The following is an 8,653-nucleotide window of genomic DNA, read 5'->3' on the forward strand; positions in this document are numbered from 1 at the left end:
TAACAGACTGTCTAAATTTTAATATTCTTGGCCTATTCATACATGCTTTGTTCCAAATTATTCAAGTTCAACCATAGCAGTCCTGATAATTATTCAAGATAATGTTTCTTCTAAACTTACCAACTTCTATTAACATTCATATCCTCTTAAGAAATTAAGATATTTATTAGATGTTCAGTTTTTTTTTTAAAGATTTTATTTATTTATTTTTAGGGAGGGGAGGGAGGGAGACACACACACACACACACACACACACACACACACACCCATATCAATGTGCGGTTGCTGGGGGTTATGGCCTGCAACCCAGGAATGTACCCTGGCTGGGAATCGAACCTGGGACACTTTGGTTCCCAGCCCACGCTCAATCCACTGAGCTACGCCAGCCAGGGCTAGATGTTTAGTTTTTAACAAATATTTCAGTAAGGTTCTACCAGGCAGTTAGAAAATAATACCTGCAAAAAAATGGAATTCTTTTTAATAATATATTTTAGTGATTATGCTGTTAGTTGTCCCAATTTTTCCTCTTTTGCCCCCTCTACCTGATATGCCCCTTCCCTCCAGCAATTGCCCCCCTCCTTATTTCATGTCCATGGGTCATGCATATTAAGTTCTTTGGCTTCTCCATTTCCTATACTATTCTTAACCTTCCCTTGTCTATTTTGTACCTACCAATTATGCTTCTTAAGCCCTGCAACTTTTCCTCCATTCTCTCCCTTCCTTCTCCCAGCTGATAACCCTCCAAATGATCTCCATATCTATGATCCTATTTCTGTTCTAGTTGTTTGCTTAGTTTGTTTTTTTTAGATTCAATTGTTGATAGTTGTGAATTTGTTGCCATTTTAATGTTCATAGTTTTGATCTTCTTTTTCTTAAATAAGTCCTTTTAACATTTCAGGTAATAATGACTTGGTGATGATGAACTCCTTTAGCTTTACCTTGTCTGGGAAGAATTTTATCTGCCCTTAAATTCTAAATGATAGCTTTACTGGATAGAGTAATCTAGGTTATAGGTCCTTGCTTTTCATCGCTTTGAATACTTGTTGCCAGTCCTTTCTTGCCTGCAAAGTTTTTTTCTGAATAATCAGCTGATAGTCATATGGGAACTCCTTTGTAGGTAATTGTCTGCTTTTCTCTTGCTGCTTTTAAGATTGTGTCTTCCTTTAACCTTTGCATTTTAATTATGCTGTGTCTTGTTGTGGTCTTCTTTGGGGTCTAACTTGTTTGGGACTCTATGAGCTCCCTCGACTTGTATGTCTGGTTCCTTCACCAAATCAGAGAAGTTTTCTTTCATTATTTTTTCAAATAAGTTTTCAATGTCTTGTTCTTCCTCTTTTGGGCACCCCTATGGTTCAGATGTTGGTATGCATGGAGATGTTCCAGAGGGTCCTTATAATATCCTCGTTTTTGTTTTTTTTTTTAATTCTGTTTTCCTCTTGCTGTTCTGGTAGAATGTTTATTTCTTCCTTATGTTACAAGTCATTGATTTTAATCCTAGCTTCCTCCCATCCACTGACGGTTCCCTGTAGATTTTTCTTTATTTTACTCAGTGTAACCTTCATTTCTTCCTTTATGTTGTTGCCATACTCAGTGAGTTCTCTGAGCATCCTGATCACCAGTGTTTTGAACTCTGCATCTGTTAGGTTGGTTATCTCCATTTCATTTAGTTTGTTTTCTGGGGTTTTGTTCTTTTCTTTCATTTGGGCCACATTTGTCTCCTCAGTTTGGCAGACTCCCTGTGTTTATTTCTGTGTGTTAGGTAGAACTGCTTTGACTCTGTGTCTTAGTAGTATGGCCTATCATAGAAAAGGCACCTGTAAGTTGTATGGGGCAGAGCCTTAGGTAATCGCTAGGGTGGGGCAACCTGCTTCTCCGCTTTGTGTGAGGGGCAGGACTCAGAGAATAGACAGTGTCACTACCTGGCTTCTGGAGGTTTGCCTGGCACTTGCCCCATTTCCAGTCACTTCACCCACTCCCTGCATGTGACTGGCAAACTTCCAGCTGGGTGGATTGCCCTGGTGGTGAATCCTAGAATGGGTAGGTTTGCAAATCTTCTAAGACCATGGGGGGGCCTTTAAGCAGAGTCTCTGAAAATTTGGCATTTTCTTCTAATACCCCGACCCCCACTGGTTTTTACAGCCAGAAGTTATGGGAATTTATTTCCTGGCACTGGAACCCTGGTCTGTTTGGTCAGGCCTCAGGCTGGGGTCACTCATTCCCAAGGTCTTCTTCTTGATTTTTATCCATCACACATGAGTATGAGACAGCTTATTCTGCTGCCACCACCCTCTCTCTGTGCCACACTGCATCTCTTCACCTCTCCACTCATCTCTGTGTCTCTGCTACTCCTGGATGCTACTCCAGAAGCCACCCATCTGGATGAATGTGGCTTCTTTAAATCCTTGCTTGTCAGACTTTCTGACAGTTCTGGCTGTGATTTGTTTTGAGGTTTAGTTCTAATTCTTTCTGTGGTTGTGCAAGGAAGTGAAGCATGTCTACCTATGCATCCATCTTGACTGGAAGTCCTTGGAATTCTTAAATGACTGCTTTTCTCCTCCTGACCCTCATACCAGTGTATAACTATCATTCTGACTTAGAGGCAAAGTGACAAAATTTTTAAATACTTTAAATTTACATCTCCAACAACTAAAAGTCTTTTATGTGGCTTCTGTCCAACCTGTCTGGTAGCATGCACATAAATTTGAGAAAACCATGGAGATGGGAAGTCACTGTCCATATTTGTGTGTCTTGTGAATAATGCCACATTTCCAAAGAGAGAAGAGAGGATTAGTATTTTCTAACAATGTTCAGAGGGCCAGCAGAAGCATGAGCCCTAATTGGTCATTTAAATCTCACTGCCAGAGCCACAACCCCATACTATTAAGTCTGCAAATGAGAAAAATCTAGTTCCTATTGCTGGGAAGTAGTCAAGATATTTAATATAGAATCTATAAATAGTGGCTTTATCCCTAGTTAAGCTTTGACATTATTTTTGACTGCTAACAATATCAATCTTTAGTCTCTAATAAGGTATGTTAGTTTTCTCTGAACTACTTGAAATATTCCAAAACAAAGAACTGTTCACCTCGAGTTAAGACATTAATTTTGGCTTTACATGATGGCATGAAGGCAGCCAAATGTAAAGACAAGCATCATCCTCATGTAGTTATCTTACTACAGATTGAAATTCATTTTGAATTTTGGGTCCTTTATTAAACCTTATGTTATTTTTTTTTTTAATTTTTAACCTCTGCATTAAACAGTGTTCCTGGTACATAGTAAGAACGGAAGTCATGATCAATAGTTTGAACATGCTTGGTATTGTTCTTTCTGTGAAATCCTTGGAGAGAGATATGCTTCCTTGAAGCATTAGTGCTAGTACCTTGAAAGGTTACAGTTGAAATAATGTTTTTAAAGAAAACATCCAGGCATGTAGCATGAGCCAAAATGCTCTTGACAGTCAGGTTGGATTCTCACAGAAATTCTTTGTCCACAGCATGACTATACAAAAACCCAGATTCCCCATGTGGGGGACCAACTAAAGTTTAACTTGACCCACAAGGAAAAAAAAAAGAAAAAATCTCTTACTTATAGTAAAAGTCATTACATTTAGTTCCCTTGAAAAACTACATGCCTATATAAATGAACATTAAAAACATTATCTTGATATTAATGTTGTAGTAAAACATAAATTATATGTGCTGAAATTGCAATTTCTCTGCTGGAGTAGCTGTTACACAGAGCATGTCAAGCAGAAGTGAGGAGTTATGTGGTCATGTTCAATTAGCCTCTTGTAACCAAACAAATCATCCAAAGAATTGTGGCCCCCCCCCATCTTACTAAAAGGGGTAAAAATATTATTGTGTTTAGTAAACTCATGTGAATATATTTGTACAAACATTTCATGCATCTAGCTTTTTCCCACTTCATGATTTTATGTTGTTAGAAAACAACTTAGAGCAAACCGGCAATGAAATAAGAAAATGGACTAATTCTCTCTTTCTTTCCTTCTCCATCCTTGCTTTAACTGATTTTTTTTTTTTTTTGGTCACAGATGTTACTAATGATGCATAGATTGCTGGAACCAATGTGGAAAATATTTCACAAAAGAAACACTATCCTTTCAGTTTTATTGCCAGGTATAATTGATTCCATACAGTCTGGCCATCATCCTTGTTGGTTTTATTTCTTCCAGCACAGAAACATACTCTCTTGCATTGACATCTGATGATTTAGTTCTTCTATTTAAAATGACATCAACTCTTTGGAGGGGAGAGTAAAAGAGTTGGGTTTACTTAACTGTTCAGAAAATTAAAAATAGGAAATGATAATTTAGCTGTCATATTTAGTTTTACTTTTACATGTTTATATTTTAACTCATTTATTAACTATCAAACAAGATTTAACTTGTAAAATAGTTTAGAATATATAGCTTGATAATTAACTGTCTATTAGATGTTCAGATGGTCTTTTAAAAATGTGTATTTATACTACATTTGCCACAAAGTCTCCTAAAAAGTAATGTTTCACCTGATAGGTATTCTCTAAATATCTACCCTTTGGATTACAAAGTGTTTTACAGCTGACTTGGTTTTTGAACAAATCTCTAGCAATTGTGTCTGTTCCCTGAATATTTTTATGCAATAGGTTCTTCTCTCATGAATCGTACGTATGCAAAGCCTACTGAAAAGTAAATCACTCAGACTTTTTAAATGGTTAACAGGACACATCTTGCAGTGATGTGTTTTGAATAAACTGAAACCTAAAAAAAGAATAGTAAAAGATAAGCTATATGGTATACACCCTGTTACTTATTCACTGTGAATAAGATGTATGAGGAAAAGTTACTAAACCTCCTCAAATTCTTGAAAGGCAGATATCAGTGATCTTACAGATTTTTTTCTTTCTATTATTTTATTCCTGAATGATGTAGGTCATGCTTGAAGAGATTATAAGAATTTGAATGTGATGTCCAAAGCATCCCTCCCATTCCCAAAAGCATCTTTAGTTTTCCTCACATTATTCTAGAATGTTTATTGAAAAATAATTTCAAAACACATGGAAACATTTGGAGAAATTTCACATAGCTAACACTAATGGGATACTTCTTTTTAAATCAACATCTTTTTAGACTGATATATCGAGACCTGCTCATCTCTCACTATTCTTGAGAAGTCAGTGCAAGGGATAATTAAATACACATTATATTTCTCTCTTGAGGTAGAATAATTTTATCTTATTTCTTCCAAGTTTCTATCTAGCATTGGAAGACTTTAAGATTGTAGGTATAAGACCTTACCACCAGTCCAGAACATAAGTCCTGAACATTTTTATAAGTCAAGCGCAAAGAAAATAGATGATACAGATTATAATGACACTGTAGCAGAAATAAAATTCACAAAATGTACAGCTTTATGTTTTAGAGTCACCTAATAAGTAGTTTGTGTTCAGAGAAACCTTGTGCTTACTATTAGTTAAACACAGATAGATATCTGGCATATATTAAAAGATATTATAATAGCACCTTTACTTTGAATCAGTTTAAACTATGACTTTAAATGCATGCTAACGATAAATATTAGTAACTGAAAGTTAGGAGAATGCGGGAGTACTCTTCTCAACCAGCTGTAAGATATAATACAGACAAGACTCCGATGTTTGCCGTCACGGAGTTCAAATGAATGCAGTTAAAGTACCATGTATGTACTCATGTGATATGAGACGATCTGCAAGACCTCAAGAAAGTCTTATAAGTACAGGTAACTGTGTTTTAATTGTTTTATGTATATGAGAGTTTACTTTCTTCCAGACAGAAGCTTGTTCTCAATGAGAAGAAAGATATCATATTTCTTATTTGGTTTGTATTTCAAAATGAAGAGGAAAGGGAGTGATGTGTCTGCTAGAGCTGGTGACACAGGTGCTTCTGCTTCCTTTGGGTTCCAGACAGGCTTACCAGGGGCAAGCACTGGTGACGAAGTTGGAGGCATCCATGGTTCCAGCCCTGAAGACTGACGGCCACTGCTGTTAGCAGCCGGGAGTTTCCTCCACAGCTTAGCTGGAGGCTGTTGTTGTCACCTTTACCTTTAAACCTAAAACTAGGAAAATAGAATTACTTAAACTCATTTTTATGTTAGAATTCATGGGGACAAGTTTAAGGAGATGTAGTATTGAATAAGGATCTTTTTTACTAGTCATATCATTGAATTTTCATATTGAGTAAAAGGGTAGAAATAAATTCCCAAATTAATTGTGCTGTGCAAAGAAAAGGAACTTCTTTCTATTTGTATTCAATTAAATCTTTTTCCTTTAACTCTCCTTTTTATGATGACATCGAAATTCTCTTTTTATCTTCACCCTCTCCCTCAGGCAAATTGATGGCCTCCTAATGGTTGTAATTATAAATTCTATATTGTTGATTTTCAACTCTTATATAGGTCCAAACCTACACTGAAGCCCAGAAAACTCCCAAGTATTAGCAAAATAAGTCTCACTGTACACCTCAGAATATCTTAAGGACAACCCAGACTTGTTATACCCAGGATTGAACTCTACTCCATACTCCTTCCAAAAATAAAGACATATTAAAAACTCTCTCCCCTCTTCTCCAGCTTCACAGCCTAATCACCTAAGCTAGAAATCAGAAAGCCGCCTCAGGACCCTCCTCTTCTGCACTATGCCACTCCCTCTACCCCACATCCAGTTAGTAACCGATACAGCTCGTTGTTGCCACGTACTTTTGTCTTTTTCTGCATACAACTATGACCACTACCGCAAATTCATTTCATACCTGAGCCACTATTATAATCTCAACTTCTTTATCCCCATTTATATTCAACCTGTGCACTATTGTCAGAGTAAAGTTATATATAAGGAAGCTAATTTTATCTCTTCTTTCTAAAAATACTATTGTCTGCTTTCCACTCCACCAAGTTTAAAGCTCTTATGTAATATGCAAGTCTCCTCATGACCTGATTGCTGTTTTCATTCCCATTTCTCCCCAGATACTTGTCTATCTGTCCTGCACAAGCACCAGATATGCCAACATTACAAATATACTGAAACTTTGCTTTTTTGTACCGCCCCCGGCCCCCCACCTTTGCAAATGCCACTTCATCTACCTGGAATGCGTTTTCCACATTCCACTTTTGTTGGGCTAATAAAGGTCTATTCATCTTTTCACAAGAAGATTAACTATCACCTCTTATATGTAATCATCCTTGATCCCCAAAAGATAGTTAATTATCAATTTGTCCCTAGGCTATCATGATAGCTTATATGTACTTACATCTCTCTCTCTCACTTTTGCTATGACTATTTGTGTACATTACAGAATTCCTCACTAGACTTTGAGAAATGTGAGTGCAGAAATACCATGTCTGACTTGGTAAAAGTTCCATGTCTGTCTTGGTAGAGACTCCACTCTACTTGGACATTTTTGTACAAACAATGACATGAGAATGTATCCATTATGCCTTAAAAGACTGAAGAAACAAAATAATAATATTCTCCTTATAGATCAATGAGTTTTGATATTTACTTTCAGTTAAAGGTTCGTATGAATCTTGTCCATTCATATGAACTTGTCTATTTCTCTAACATCTTAAGGACAATAATATTGACAGAGGATCAGATGAGAGTGAGATTTAAAAACGCAGAGTTACAATTTGATGATCGTATATTTAATTTAATACACCCATGGCAGGGGCATCAAACTCATTTTCACTGGGGGCCACATCAGGCTCATGGTTGCATTCAAAGGGCCGAATGTAATTTTAGGACTGTATACATGTAACTACTCCTTAACAGTTAAGTGAGAGCTTGGCGCTGCCACTGGGTAGAAACAAGGTTCCGGGCTGTGTAAAACAAGGTAGAGGGCCAGATTCAGGCCTTGTGTTTGCCACCTGTACAATAGTGCATTTCATAAACCCCACCCCATGAATGTTTTCATTTCAGCCTCAAGCTATCACTGCCCAGATGGGCATACTGATATTGACACACTTATTTCACGGATAAGGCACTAATCATGAGACAGGTTAAGTGATTTCACCAGTCATAAAGTTAGAAAATGTAGGAAACAAGACTTAAACTCATATTCTCTGGCTTCAAGTCCAGAGTCCTTTTCCCTCAGTCATCAACTGTTCAAATGCGGTCTAGAAGTGCATTTTTGGTGTTGGATATACAGGATTATCATCATCTCTGGTCAGATGCTGAAATGGAGTTAGAAGTGTACAAGATTTATTGAGAGGTAACCTCTGGGATCAGAGGAAGCAGGACTGGGCAGAGAGAATCTGACTATAAAGCATTTAGGACAAATATTTCTCCAAATTAAAGGGGAGCTCTGGAGCAATGATTACAAGTCAGATAAATTTCTTACTGTAAGAATCCCCTGGCCCTGCTATCCTTACTGTACTTACTCATTGGCTGGGGCTGCTCAGGAAGTACTTGGCCTTGGATCAAAGCTGAGATGGAAAAAAAAAAAAAACCTCAAGGTGCTAACAGCTGAAAACTGTCAGCTAGCCACTCTCCTTGCACCTGGATGGCAAGGACTTTCTCCAAGGTACTGCTACAGTAACTTATTTAACATCTAAATAATGTAGCTAAATAGGCGTTCATTTATTTCACATGTAAATGATGTAGCTAAATAGGAATTTAA

The 8,653-nt window shown here is 37.1% G+C and overlaps 1 pseudogene; it reads right to left on the reverse strand.

The window, feature by feature from the left end:
- The window catches only part of LOC114494808, a 32,172-nt pseudogene extending 25,000 nt beyond the window's left edge, over window positions 1-7,172 (reverse strand).
- Window positions 7,173-8,653: the final 1,481 nt, after the last annotated feature.

The sequence above is a fragment of the Phyllostomus discolor genome, chromosome 4, assembly GCF_004126475.2.
Source record: "Phyllostomus discolor isolate MPI-MPIP mPhyDis1 chromosome 4, mPhyDis1.pri.v3, whole genome shotgun sequence".
NCBI classification, from domain to species: domain Eukaryota; kingdom Metazoa; phylum Chordata; class Mammalia; order Chiroptera; family Phyllostomidae; genus Phyllostomus; species Phyllostomus discolor.